The following is a 13,911-nucleotide window of genomic DNA, read 5'->3' on the forward strand; positions in this document are numbered from 1 at the left end:
GGTGCGAGTGTACAAGGACAGCACAGGGGAAGGGGAAAGTGAAGAGGGAAGAACAGCTAAAGTGAAGCTGCACAATGCTGCTGTTATATGCTGAATGTGGCCTTTATACAATGTCTGACAAACTGGAAGCCTCACTTTGTCCCTATTTGGGAAAACTGAATTTCCTTGTTTTTTTCCCCCCTTGATTTCTGCAGTGAGATTTGGGCACGTTTCCTGGCCTTGGAAAGTAACATTGGAGATTTAGCTAGTATACTGAAAGTGGGAAAAAGGAGATACACCGCATTCAAGGAGGGGTATGAAGGGAAGGAGACGGCACTCCTTGTGGATAGATACACATTTATGGACCTGTACCCCTGCTCCACAAGTGAACTGAAAGCTTTGGGATACAAGGTATGTCAGGATCAGGGTTTGTACCTGCATATAGCTATCCCGCCTTTTCTCCATTATGGGAATGATGTTAAATTCATATATTAACGTGGTGCTTAGGCTTATCTCTGGGCTCTAGTATATGTGCCAGCAGCTGCTATCCCTTACCGCTCCCATGCCTTTATACCTAGCAGAAACACATTTATTTCTTTCTCTCCCTTCACGTTTGCTTCTCTTTTTCAAGATTCTCAGGCAACAGCAAACTGCTGCTTGATTAACTAATAAAGGAACAGATATGGCTGGTTGCTATTGGCGGCTTGCAGTATTGTCAATTAGCACAAGGAAATGTGTCTTTTCCTCACCCCTAACTTATTGCCAGTAATGTCTCATTCTTATTTCTAGGATGTACCGAGAGCCAAACTGGCAGCACTAATCCCAGACCCTGTGGTAGCTCCATCCATAGCCCCTTCGCTGAAAGACGATGTTTAAAACCAGAGTATCCCAAACCTGACACGTCCCAGATGATCCCTTTCCAGCCGCGACATTTAGCTCGTAAGCCTTTTTACAGCAAACTGATTGCTTCAACCAGGAAAATCTTTTGAGCACTTTTATTTGCTGATTGTAACTAGTTGCTTCTTTATCTACTAATCCATTCCTGGGGGTTCCATGCCTCCATGCGCACCATGTTATCTGCCTGGGAGTGCTGCACATTGGCCCGCTGCCATTGGTCACTTTAGTAATCACACTCCCATTTCCTTTTTATAGGGCTGCATATAAATAACCTGCAGATATATTCCTGTGACTTAAGGAAAATGTCCTTTACTCTTAAATGTGCATGAAAACCAAAGGCGACTGCATAATTTCAAGAACTGATAGTGTTGGCTTGCAGAACAGCTGCATGTAATAACCACCAAAAACAATATTTTTCTGTTCTGTAGCACCTGGACTCCATCCTGTTCCTGGCGGAGTATTCCCAGTCCCTCCAGCTGCAGTGATCCTAATGAAGCTGCTTCCTACCCCTATTTACTTCCAGGTTAGTGTGTAATTTTGCTTTTTTTTTACAATGTAGGGGTTGTTACCTTTGCTTTGACAGCCAGGAGAGGAGGAGAGGGCCGCAATGAGAGATGGGCCACAGAGGATACGTTCTTCTCTAGCTGTTGGTGGCCCATCATTACTGGGACCATGGCTTCTATCAGCAATCATGTGGCCCTATTCTACTAAGTAAATAGGATGATCCCCAGCGAGGGGGGCCAACTATCAACCCATTGGTCACCTGCGGCCCTTGGACCCTGCTAGCAAGAATAATGGGGCCCCAGTGAAAATAAAGTGACCTGCAGAAGGAAGCATGGTCACACCCCCTGATCCACCCCAGTCACCCATAATACAACAATATGCCCAATTGATGTCCAGGCAACCAATCAAGCCTCATTTTATAAAAGGGGTTTTTACTGTAATATTTAGCTAAACATTTGCATTTTTAGGCCAATCATTCTGAGTACTGTTGGGTGGGATTATGAATTAAAAGTTTAATTCTTTCATCTCTTTAGCCCCAAATTTTACACCTGCCACCATACCAATGAGATTGTGCTATACCATAGCATCGTACAACTATTTAGCAGCCCATTGTTACAAAGGAGAGACCATATAACGTCCATAGTGATTCTTAAGGGTGCTGAGCTTAGTTTGCCTGCAGACCTGATTGGTTTAGCAGCCAACGCAGAAAACAGGCCCAATTGCCTTTCCAACCAATGACACTTTTGCATTCAAACTTTTCAGCAGCACCAAGGCGCATGTGCTGGGGCAAACAGTTATAGCCAATGGTGGGTGCCTAGCAAATGGCCCCCCCCACCCTCTTATGCATTAATGCAATACCACTAACAGCCTCCAGACTCTACATTAAAACTTATGGGGTGACTGCTAATGATGGAAACCCAATGCAGATCAAGTTAAATCACCTTTTTGCCTGCTGGGACCTGCCATTCCTCTGCCCCAATAATAATACTCATGGCAATGGCTTGTATATCAGCTGCTCTCATCCAGGGCAATAGTCTTCTACTAACAGAGACATGTTTATGGGTCTGTTTCTCCTAGGCCCAAAGGGTTCTATTGGCAGAGACATGTTTATGGGTCTGTTTCTCCTAGGCCCAAAGGGTTCTATTGGCAGAGACATGTTTATGGGTCTGTTTCTCCTAGGCCCAAAGGGTTCTATTGGCAGAGACATGTTTATGGATCTGTTTCTCCTAGGCCCAAAGGGTTCTATTGGCAGAGACATGTTTATGGATCTGTTTCTCCTAGGCCCAAAGGGTTCTATTGGCAGAGACATGTTTATGGGTCTGTTTCTCCAAGGACCAAAGATCACTAATGGCAGAGACATATTTATGGGATGGTCCTTGAGCCCAAAATGTAACAAGGGTATTAATTTAATAATAAGTCTTCCGTTCCTCTTAAACCCAGATATATATATATATATGCACCATCTATCATTGTATGTGAATTTTAAATATGTGTTGAGTTGAAATTACCCTTCAAGGCTTTGGCCACTGACCAAAGCTCTGAGCTCAGTGACAGTCACTAGGTCTGGGTTCAAACATGGCTAATTCCCTTTTCACATTTCTTCACCTTAGGATCTTCCCTCACCCATTTCTCCCACCCCTGATTCCGACAAATGATGGCACTTAATTTTAATGAAACTGCTGAATTGCATCAATATGTCTCAGTAGGGCGGGCCTGATACATTCCATTCAGGTAAGAATACACAAAATCAACTATTTTATAAATAACATTTCCACGTCATATTAAAAATATGGGGTTCGAATTCCTGATACAGTATGGGATCCCTAATCCAGAAACCCATTAACCAGAAAGCCCTGAATTACAGAAAGCCCGTCTCCCATAGACTCCATTTTAATCAAATAATTCAGAATTTTAAAACTGATTTCCGTTTTCTCTGTAGTAATAAAAAAACAGCATCTTGTAATTGATCCCAACTACAATATCACTAATCGTTATTGGAGGCAAAACAATCCTATTGGGTTTAATTAATGCTTTATTGATTTTTTTAGTAGACTTAAGGTATGGAGATCCAAATTACGGAAAGACCCCTTATCCGGAATACCCTTGGTCTCGAGCGTTCTGGATAACGGATCCTATACCTGTATTGCATTTTGTTGTCTTTATTATGGAGGATGCTTAAGCTGCCATACAAGGGAGGAGCTGATATCTGTGCAGTTACCATTCAAGGGGAGGGCAGATTTGAACCTTGGGCCAATTATCGGATAACACTGGAGGGAACCTTTATTTTGGACACCACTATCTTTGCCCAATGGGGTTTCATAAACCTTCCTGTCTGACTTAGCCCATATTAGTCAGGGATGCTATTGTTTTGGCCCCTTACATGGTCCAATCTTCTTTTTCATCTGATTCCCCCCCATCATTTACCTAGGATTTATGCTCCTTTGACAAAAATGTTCCTACTGTGCCCCAAACTAAAACTCCCAGTCCGTTATTTCATACTATGCAGCAACACAGAAGTGAAGCTCTGTGTCTAGGGCCACGTGGATCCAACAACATATTTGAGGACCCCAAGGGGCACATGTAAGATCGCTTGAGCCTTTTGGTTGGAGCAATCATAAAGGAAACCCTGCGTGAGTTTTTGGGTAAAAATACCTCGTTAGTTAGGTTTTCCTTCCCCGAGCAGGCTCTTATAAATACGAAAAAGTTCAGCCAAACAAAGGAAAAAAACCCCAACTAAGCAAGTATTTTATTCCCTTTATTTGGTTTCTTAACTTACGCGGGGTTTCCTTTAAGTTTCCTTTCCTAAGCCAAGGGGCTCAATCGATCATACACGTGCCCCTAATATATAAACAAGAGCCTGTAATTGATAGTTACATTAGTTTTGCTAGGATTGAAGGATAACACTTAGGGGCTCATGTAAGAATGCTCGAGTGGTCGGACCCTAAACCCACATGAGAGTTCCCAAACAAATCCATGATTTCTTCATCCGAATAGCACGAATCAGGTTTTTCTTTTTCCCCCAAACAATAAAGAGCTTTTTGGACAAGCTTTTTTTTTATTGGCCAGGGAAAAGAAAAACCCAATTTGTGCAAAGTGTGCTACTCGGATGAAGAAACCACGGGCTAGTTTGGGAACTCTCATGTGGGTTTGGGATCTGAACGCTTGAGCATTCTTACATGAGCCCCTAAGTGTTTTCCTAACAATCTAGTACAAATTTAAGCCCAAAGGCTCGAGCAATCTTAAATGTGCCCATTAAGTCTTAATAGATGGAGGAAGCAAATTGTTCTATATCAATTATTTTGCTCATTCAAAATAACTGCCCCATTGGCTAGTGCTAAGTATAAGACGTCCCTAAGTTGCTAAGTGAGTTGTTCCTCTCAGTATAAGTAAAGGGGGTATAAGGCCAAATAGAAATTTCAGCTTTGCATTAGCAGTCACTGCTCAATACAAAACAATCCAAGTGCTTGGGAGAGGGTTTAGGAAGTTTTCTCGTTTTTTATTGAACTTTAGACAGAGGCATTGAGCCCGGTCCCTCAGACTGTTGGGGGCAAACTATGGCCCACTCCTGCATTCTCTCTCTTCCAGCTCCCCCCTCCCGCTACCCGCTGCGTCCTCTCTCTTCCACAGACCACTCCCCAACACCCCCCACTGCCCCCGCCCTCCCCCTCGCTGCCCACTGAGTCCTCCCTCTTCCAGCTCCCTCCGCTCCGTCTGTCTTCCCAGCTCCCCCTCCCACTCAACGATGAGTCCTCTCTCTGCCAGCACCGTCGGTCCTCCCTCTCAGCTCCCCTGTCCCGCTCCCCGCTGAGTCCTCTCTCTCCGCTGCCAGGGGTGAGGACGCAGCAGGGGGCCGGGTAAATTAACCAGGCCATAGTTTGAGGATCCCTGCTATAGAGGATGCAGACCCCATGCATGTGGGGGGGCCTGTGGGATAGGGGTCTGTTTTCTCTATAGTTGTTAGAAATCCCCCATCCTTCATAAGCGTGGGGGGATGGAGGGCCGGGCAGGGGCTGCTGTGTGCGTGCCGGGCCCCTCTGAGGAGCATTTTGCAGCCCTGTTCTTGTTACACCACTAGCACAAATTGCCCCACATAGAATGCCCGGCACTTAAGGCTAATGGCATGTGGGGAGATTTGTCATCCAGGGTTAAATCTGGGCTACTGGGGCAACAAATCCACCCCAGACTGTTTCCCATCGACAATAAAGTAACCCACTAGTGGGAAACCATACGCAGCATTTTGTTTACAAGGAAACTGCGGGCGACTTTGGAAAAGCAAGACCCACGTATGCTTTCCCACCAGCAATTTACTTTATTAAGATTTGGGTGATTTCTGAGCTCACATTTTAAGAATATGCATTTACCAAAACATTAACCATATCCCAATTTTTGCATAAAGGGGACCTTTAAGTTACCTATTACTATGTTACAGAGAGAAAGAGATCCCTCCTTTCCCTATTTGCACTATTATATCCACACTCGTCCACTGCCACCAAATTAAAATTCTCATTAAAAAGAAACCCTTATTTTTGTAGTTTGTTTCTCTTTTTTTTATAAAACTTTTATTATAACAATATTTTTTACATTTTCTCAAGCAAAATATAATATACATGTACAGTACATATACATCCAAAAATATCAGGCAGATAAGTGTTTGAGAGTTGTCACTGGAACTCCTCTCTGAACACAACTGGTTCATAGCATTAAGTAGATGCATTTTGGCTCCAGATGTTCCCAACCCTTTCCATCCCTTCCCTTTTCTTTTGGGAACATATCGAAGGAGCCAAGTTTCAGGTTGGTAACAGATCCTGCCTGGGGTAGATTCCTTTTTGGCGCTTATACGTTCTTCATTGGATCTGTTAATATTCTATCATAGAAATTCCTTTGGGCAGATTGTTGGCCTTAGTCTCTAATAACTCGTCTTATGCAGTTGTTTTGCACCTAAGGGAAGAATGTTATAATATTAGCTACGGAGCAGATCTTTGGTTTAACAAAGTCAATTCTAGGAAACTACAAATGAATGTGAGATAATAGGTGTAATTTCAGCTAGCCATTTAGCATATCTCCACATTTATGTAGTAATTACCCCTAGTAATTAAACACCTACACCTGGATATTAAAATGCCCTAAAAGCACCCTGAGGGGCAGATTTATTAGCATTTGAATTTTTTAAATCCCCAAAAAACCTGAAATCTCAAATGTGGCCATCATCACAGCCACTTGGCCATTATTTCCCCTTGAGCTTAATTGTTAAAAGAGTCTGATTGAAAATCCTAAGGGATTTTCTTATTACATTTGTTGCAGATTTAGTTCTTTTCAACTTACGCCATAGTCTTCCTCTGATTCATCAGAACCATAAACTTCTTCTTCATAAACTTCTTCATAAACTTCTTCATAAATTTCTTCATAAACAAGTTCTTCATCAGATTCCTCCTTGTTAAGAGAAAAAGACAAATACAATTACACAAAAACACATTTTACATTCAAAGTCAATCAATATCGGGATTTTCTTATTATATTTGTTGCTGATTTAGTTCTTTTCCACTTACGTCATAATCTTCCTCTTCCTCTAATTCATAAGAACCATAAAATTCTTCATACAGTTCTACTTCCTCAGGTTCCTCCTTGTTAAGAGAAAAAGACAAATACAATTACACAAAAACACATTTTACATTCAAAGGCATTCATTATCGGGATTTTCTTATTATATTTGTTGCAGATTTAGTTCTTTTCCACTTACGTCACAGTCTTCCTCTTCCTCTAATTCATAAGAACCATAAACTTCTTCATACAGTTCTTCATAAACTTCTTCATAAATTTCTTCATAAAGAAGTTCTTCTTCATCAGATTCCTCCTTGTTAAGAGAAAAAGACAAAAACAATTACACAAAAACACATTTTACATTCAAAGTCAATCAATATCGGGATTTTCTTATTATATTTGTTGCTGATTTAGTTCTTTTCCACTTACGTCATAATCTTCCTCTTCCTCTGATTCATTAGAACCAAAAAATTTTTTAAGTTCTTCATCAGGTTCCTCCTTGTTAAGAGAAAAAGACAAATACAATTACACAAAAACACATTTTACATTCAAAGTCAATCAATATCGGGATTTTCTTATTATATTTGTTGCAGATTTAGTTCTTTTCCACTTACGTCATAATCTTCCTCTTCCTCTGATTCATTAGAACCATGAAATTCTTCAGGTTCTTCATCAGGTTCCTCCTTGTTAAGAGAAAAAGACAAATACAATTACACAAAAACACATTTTACATTCAAAGTCAATCAATATCGGGATTTTCTTATTATATTTGTTGCAGATTTAGTTCTTTTCCACTTACGTCATAATCTTCCTCTTCCTCTGATTCATTAGAACCATGAAATTCTTCAGGTTCTTCATCAGGTTCCTCCTTGTTAAGAGAAAAAGACAAATACAATTACACAAAAACACATTTTACATTCAAAGTCAATCAATATCGGGATTTTCTTATTATATTTGTTGCTGGTTTAGTTCTTTTCCACTTACGTCATAATCTTCCTCTTCCTCTGATTCATTAGAACCATGAAATTCTTCAGGTTCTTCATCAGGTTCCTCCTTGTTAAGAGAAAAAGACAAAAACACATTTTACATTCAAAGTCAATCAATATCGGGATTTTCTTATTATATTTGTTGCTGATTTAGTTCTTTTCCACTTACGTTATAATCTTCCTCTTCCTCTGATTCATTAGAACCATGAAATTCTTTAGGTTCTTCATCAGGTTCCTCCTTGTTAAGAGAAAAAGACAAAAACAATTACACAAAAACACATTTTACATTCAAAGTCATTCAATATCGGGATTTTCTTATTATATTTGTTGCTGATTTAGTTCTTTTCCACTTACTTTATAATCTTCCTCTTCCTCTGATTCATTAGAACCATGAAATTCTTCAGGTTCTTCATCAAAGATGTAAGTTTGTTGTCTGTTCTGCTCTGGGGGTTCCTGCGTAAGAGACAGAGATATCAGGCCTCACCCCTCTATACGGTATTTAACGTATCTTTCATGATACAAAAACAAGCAACTTTAGTTCATATTTTTATCAGTTTTATATTATGTATTTCTTGCAACTTACATGAGCGACAACATTACTAGTAGGATGAACTGGTTCCTGGTTCAGGAAAAAAAGAGAATAATGAGATCAGGGAGATCAACTCGGCTCTTTGCTGGAAAAGCTAAAACCTATTTCTTGTGACCTTATGGGTTTGGCAGTTGCGATAGATAGATAGATAGATAGATAGATAGATAGATAGATAGATAGATAGATAGATAGATGATAGATAGATAGATAGATAGATAACTTTGTTAGGAGATCAATAAATGTGAATTTGGAAAAGTCAGATGGCTCAGGTGAATACTCCTATTTAGCCAAAGAGAAATTATTCTTTATACAAAGGAAGGTTTTTTTAAGAACTTTTTTTTTGTCTATTTTAACTTACCTGGTGAATATCCACGCCAGTTTCATCTTCTGTTTGTTCCTGGTTAAAGAATAAAAAAAAAGTGTGATTAACTCATTCACTACTGTAATGATGTATTTGATAAAGGGCAAAATAACCAGTTACTTTCCACTATTGCCTTTCCCACTTACTTGGAAGGTGTTATCTCCAAGCCCCACAATCTGCTCCGGGTTGTCCTGCGTAAGAGACAGAGATATCAGGCCTCTATACGGTATTTATCTTTCATAATACAAAAACAAGCAACTTTACTTCATATTTTTATCAGTTGTAAACAATTTATTTCTCGCTACTTACTTGAGAGACAACATTCCCAGTAGGTGGAACTGGTTGCTGGTTAAGAGAAAAGAGAATAATGAGATCAGGGAGATCAACTCGGCTCTTTGCTGGAAAAGCTCAAACCTATTTCTAGTGACCTTATGGGTTTGGCAGTTGCATTAATCTGTATTTAAAATGGATTATTAATTGTATGTGGCAGGGCACATGGCTAGAGCCGACTGTGTGTGCCAGTATAGGGGTGCAAAGCGGATATATATAATGTAGGGGGGCAGTACAACTATGGGAGCCTACATACACTGGCAGGTACAGGCGCAGTAGGGTAAAAGCCAATTACACATGAAAAGCTGCTTTTTCCCTTTACTGTGTATGCGCCTGTCTGTGTCCAAAGGGAAGAAGAGGAAAAAGACAGGTGGGCAGATAGATAGATAGAGCGATGGATGATAGATAGATAGAGAGATAGATGATAGATAGGTAGATAGAGAGATAGATGATAGATAGGTAGATAGATAGAGAGATAGATGATAGATAGGTAGATAGAGAGATAGATGATAGATAGGTAGATAGATAGAGAGATAGATGATAGATAGGTAGATAGATAGAGAGATAGATGATAGATAGGTAGATAGAGAGATAGATGATAGATAGGTAGATAGATAGAGAGATAGATGATAGATAGGTAGGTAGATAGATAGATAGATAGAAAGATAGAATGATAGATAGAGAGATAGATGATAGATAGGTAGATAGAGAGAGAGATAGATAGATAGAGGATAGATAGATAGATAGATAGATAGATGGATGGATAGAGAGAGAGATAGATAGAGAGAGGATAGATAGATGATAGATATATGATAGAGAGATAGATAGATAGATAGATAGATAGATAGATAGATGGATGGATAGGTAGATAGATAGATAGATAGAGAGAGAGATAGATAGATAGAGGATAGATAGATGGATGGATAGAGAGAGAGATAGATAGAGAGATAGAGGATAGATAGATAGATGATGATAGATAGATAGATAGATAGATAGATAGATAGATAGATAGATAGATAGAGGATAGACAGACAGATAGATAGATAGAGGATAGACAGACAGATAGATAGATAGATAGATAGATAGATAGGAAAGAAGACAGAAGAGGAAAGAGATATTTGCAGCTTCTCCGTTTTGCTTACCTCGCAGATGGTTTCAGTGGGTTGATGTTGTTGTTCTTCTGGTTGAACCTGTTTCACATAAAGAAAAGAGTTTATTTAATAGAAATAAAGAGCCAAGTATTTGATATTATACTGAAATGCAAACTGGGATGGGTACAATATATTTGCTTGGCAGTTCCCTCCTTACCAGAATAACAACCTCTTTATCTTTCACAAGTCGTTTCTGAAAACAAAGAGAATAAAGTCGGATTATAAATGGTAACGATCGCGTTGGGAAATCGGTAACTTTTATTCGCAAACCCAAATCAGAGATATTAGAGTCAAACAAAGGCCCTTACTTTTCTAAAAAGTGGGAGGCAACAAAATACTTTTCGAAGTATGCGCCTCGCCATTTTCGCTGCCATTCTTTCTGCGGAGAGAGAGAAACATCATTGGTGCAAACGGTAGTAATCCGATTGGTTGCTTTTATTTATATTTTATTATTTATATAGAGACATTAAACAGTTTGGCCCCACTTTTGAGCCTTGTACCAAACCCTTTTCTTTAATAGTGTTTTAATGTCGGTTTGAAAAACAGGTGAAGCCACTGAATGAGATGTGATTGGCTGTCGGCTTTTTGTAACCGTGAATACATAGTCACCCAATGGGAACCCTGGAATTAAGCCAACAAAATTCAAAAGGTGAAATCGGATTGGCTGTTGGTGGCTCCGCCCACTTTTTCTACAAATAAAACTGCAATCCCCTAGTGACCAACTGTGAAGAGTTTGGGGACCCCGGGGTTAATACTGTGAGAATGGCAGCAGGTTGGATTTCCCCATTGAAAGTCAATAGATAAAATCTGATTGGATGTTCATAGCCCTGCCCACTTTTGGGCATCCAACATATATCATCTTTTCATTCAAGCTGACCCCATGACTATGCGATTCAAGTTTGGGGGTGCAGCTTCAAAGCTGTAAGATTGGCAGCAGTTTGAAAATCTTCCCTGTCAAAGTCAATGGGAAAATTGGGGGGTTCGGAGCGGCGCCACAAAAAGAAGGGGGGCGGGATCGCTTAGAAAAACACAAGCAGCCTGCTCTGCTATAAGGCGAAGAAGTGTGGGGAGTTTGGGTGTTGTACCCCTAAAGTTATAGGAGGAGTAGCGTTTAGAAAATGGGGGGCGCTAACCAACATAATTACGTTTCCCCATAGCAACCCATAGCAACCAATCAGCAGCATTTACTGGTCACAAAGCCAAAACAATATATTGGTTGCTATGAGTTACTGCACACAGTGCTTAGTGGCTTTTATTACATAAGGGGTAAACCTCTGAATTTAAAAAAAAAATAATACTATTTACGAATGATAAAAGACGACCAATATAGATAAATAAAAGGAAGAAAACACGGTGTGGAATCCAATAAAATATATTAGAATTGGTAGGGTGATAAATCCCCGTAGGGAAAGGGAAACTGTATGTATAGTATATACTGTATTGTATTTATATTGGCCCCTCCCCCTGGGGATCTTACAATGGAACTGATTGGCACAGGGAACATATTTGCCCCGCCCCTGTTTATATGTATAAAGCCGGACGCGACTGGCGCATTTAATGTACAAACGTAATAGCGAATTTTTACTCACAGTGCGAATGTCATGAAAAGCTTTTTAAATATGGCTTATTCCCAAATTGCTCTCTATAATAAATATCCCCCCCACTATGTTACACTCTGTAGTAGGGAATTAAATACAGTCGCGCGGGGTGTATCCTTCCCCCACTTGTTACACTGATAAATCTGTCCCTAAACCTTTATTTCCATAATGTCCCCCCTATGTAACCGGAGCTCCACTCACCTTGCTCGCGTAAGAAAGAATGTGCCAATCCCAGGCTGCTTAGCAACAACCTCAGCTTTCTGCATTGTGACATCACAATACAGCTGCCTAAACTGTGACATCACAATGGCTCAAGCAATGCGATTACTGACAGGAGTTATGGGCACTGGGGGGGCTGTAATACTGATACTAATAATGGCAGGGGGTAAGGTTATTGGGGCAGTTGATATTGATATATGGATGTATAATATAAATAACATAACAATACAGGGCATTATTGTGCTGTTTATATTGAGCTAATACAGTATGTATATGTACAGGTATAGGATCCATTATCCAGAATGCTCGGGGTCTGGGGTTTTCCAGATAAGCGGTCTTTCTGTAATTGGGAGCTCCTACCTAAGTCTGCTACAAAAATTATTTAAACTGTAATTAAACCCAATAGGGCTGTTCTGCCCCAATAAGGGGTAATTATATCTTAGTTGGGATCAAGTACAGGTACTGTTTTATTATTACAGAGAAAAGGGAATCATTTTTAAAAATTTGAATTATTTTCTTATAATGGAGTCTATGAGAGACGGCCTGTAATTCCGAGCTCTGTTACTAGAACTCCCACAATCCCTTGCTCCAGCCCATGTGATGCCATCATTACTAGCAAGAGATACTGAGAGCCTGTCTGTTATACAGAATGTACCAATACATGGGCCGGGGGTACCAATCTGCACATAGGGGGAGTTGCAAGAATGGCAGCTCCCAAATAGAGGGGATCCCATAGAAAGCAAGGGGAGGGTTACAGGCACTTATTTGGATTTCATGGAATATAAAGGCCAATGGGTTGGGAATGATGGGGCTGCTTAACTGTATCCCCTGTGTGAGTGTCTGTATGGTACAGATTAGCTGTATGGGTTACTGCCAATCACAGTAGCCCAACTGTAATTGGCTGCGGGATCTCCTCACTAAATGGTACTAAGGTAAATGGGGCGCTGACAACCAGATGGCAAGGGACACAGACTGCAGATCTGATAGGGGATGCTGGGACATGTAGGCCAGTGACAGTTATAGGACTACAGGCTGAAGCTCTGATAGGGGATGCTGGGACATGTAGGCCAGAGACAATTATAGGACTACAGGCTGCAGCTCTGATAGGGGATGCTGGGATATGTAGGCCAGTGACAGTTATAGGACTACAGACTGCAGCTCTGATAGGGGATGCTGGGACATGTAGGCCAGTGACAGTTATAGGACTACAGACTGCAGCTCTGATAGGGGATGCTGGGACATGTAGGCCAGTGACAGTTATAGGACTACAGGCTGCAGCTCTTATAGGGGATTTTGGGACACGTAGGCCAGTGACAGTTATAGGGCTACAGACTGCAGCTCTGATAGGGGATGCTGGGACATGTAGGCCAGTGACAGTTATAGGACTACAGGCTGCAGCTCTGATAGGGGATGCTGGGACACGTAGGCCAGTGACAGTTATAGGACTACAGGCTGCAGCTCTGATAGGGGATGCTGGGACACGTAGGCCAGTGACAGTTATAGGGCTACAGGCTGCAGCTCTGATAGGGGATGCTGGGACATGTAGGCCAGTGACAGTTATAGGACTACAGACTGCAGCTCTGATAGGGGATGCTGGGACATGTAGGCCAGTGATAGTTATAGGACTACAGGCTGCAGCTCTGATAGGAGATGCTGGGACATGTAGGCCAGTGACAGTTATAGGACTACAGACTGCAGCTCTGATAGGGGATGCTGGGACATGTAGGCCAGTGACAGTTATAGGACTACAGGCTGCAGA

The 13,911-nt window shown here is 40.9% G+C and overlaps 2 long non-coding RNA genes across 2 annotated transcripts; one reads left to right on the forward strand and one right to left on the reverse strand.

The window, feature by feature from the left end:
• The first annotated feature begins 245 nt into the window (after window positions 1-245).
• On the forward strand, window positions 246-3,115 carry LOC101734615. Its single transcript, XR_001923740.2, has 4 exons — window positions 246-390; window positions 769-918; window positions 1,305-1,399; window positions 2,991-3,115. It is a non-coding gene; the product is annotated as an uncharacterized LOC101734615 (long non-coding RNA).
• A 5,891-nt stretch (window positions 3,116-9,006) lies between these two features.
• On the reverse strand, window positions 9,007-10,480 carry LOC116406678. Its single transcript, XR_004219746.1, has 3 exons — window positions 10,327-10,480; window positions 9,164-9,199; window positions 9,007-9,045 (listed from the first exon to the last, which is right to left on the reverse strand). It is a non-coding gene; the product is annotated as an uncharacterized LOC116406678 (long non-coding RNA).
• Between the last annotated feature and the right edge of the window lie 3,431 nt (window positions 10,481-13,911).

The sequence above is a fragment of the Xenopus tropicalis genome, chromosome 8, assembly GCF_000004195.4.
Source record: "Xenopus tropicalis strain Nigerian chromosome 8, UCB_Xtro_10.0, whole genome shotgun sequence".
In the NCBI taxonomy this organism is placed as follows: domain Eukaryota; kingdom Metazoa; phylum Chordata; class Amphibia; order Anura; family Pipidae; genus Xenopus; species Xenopus tropicalis.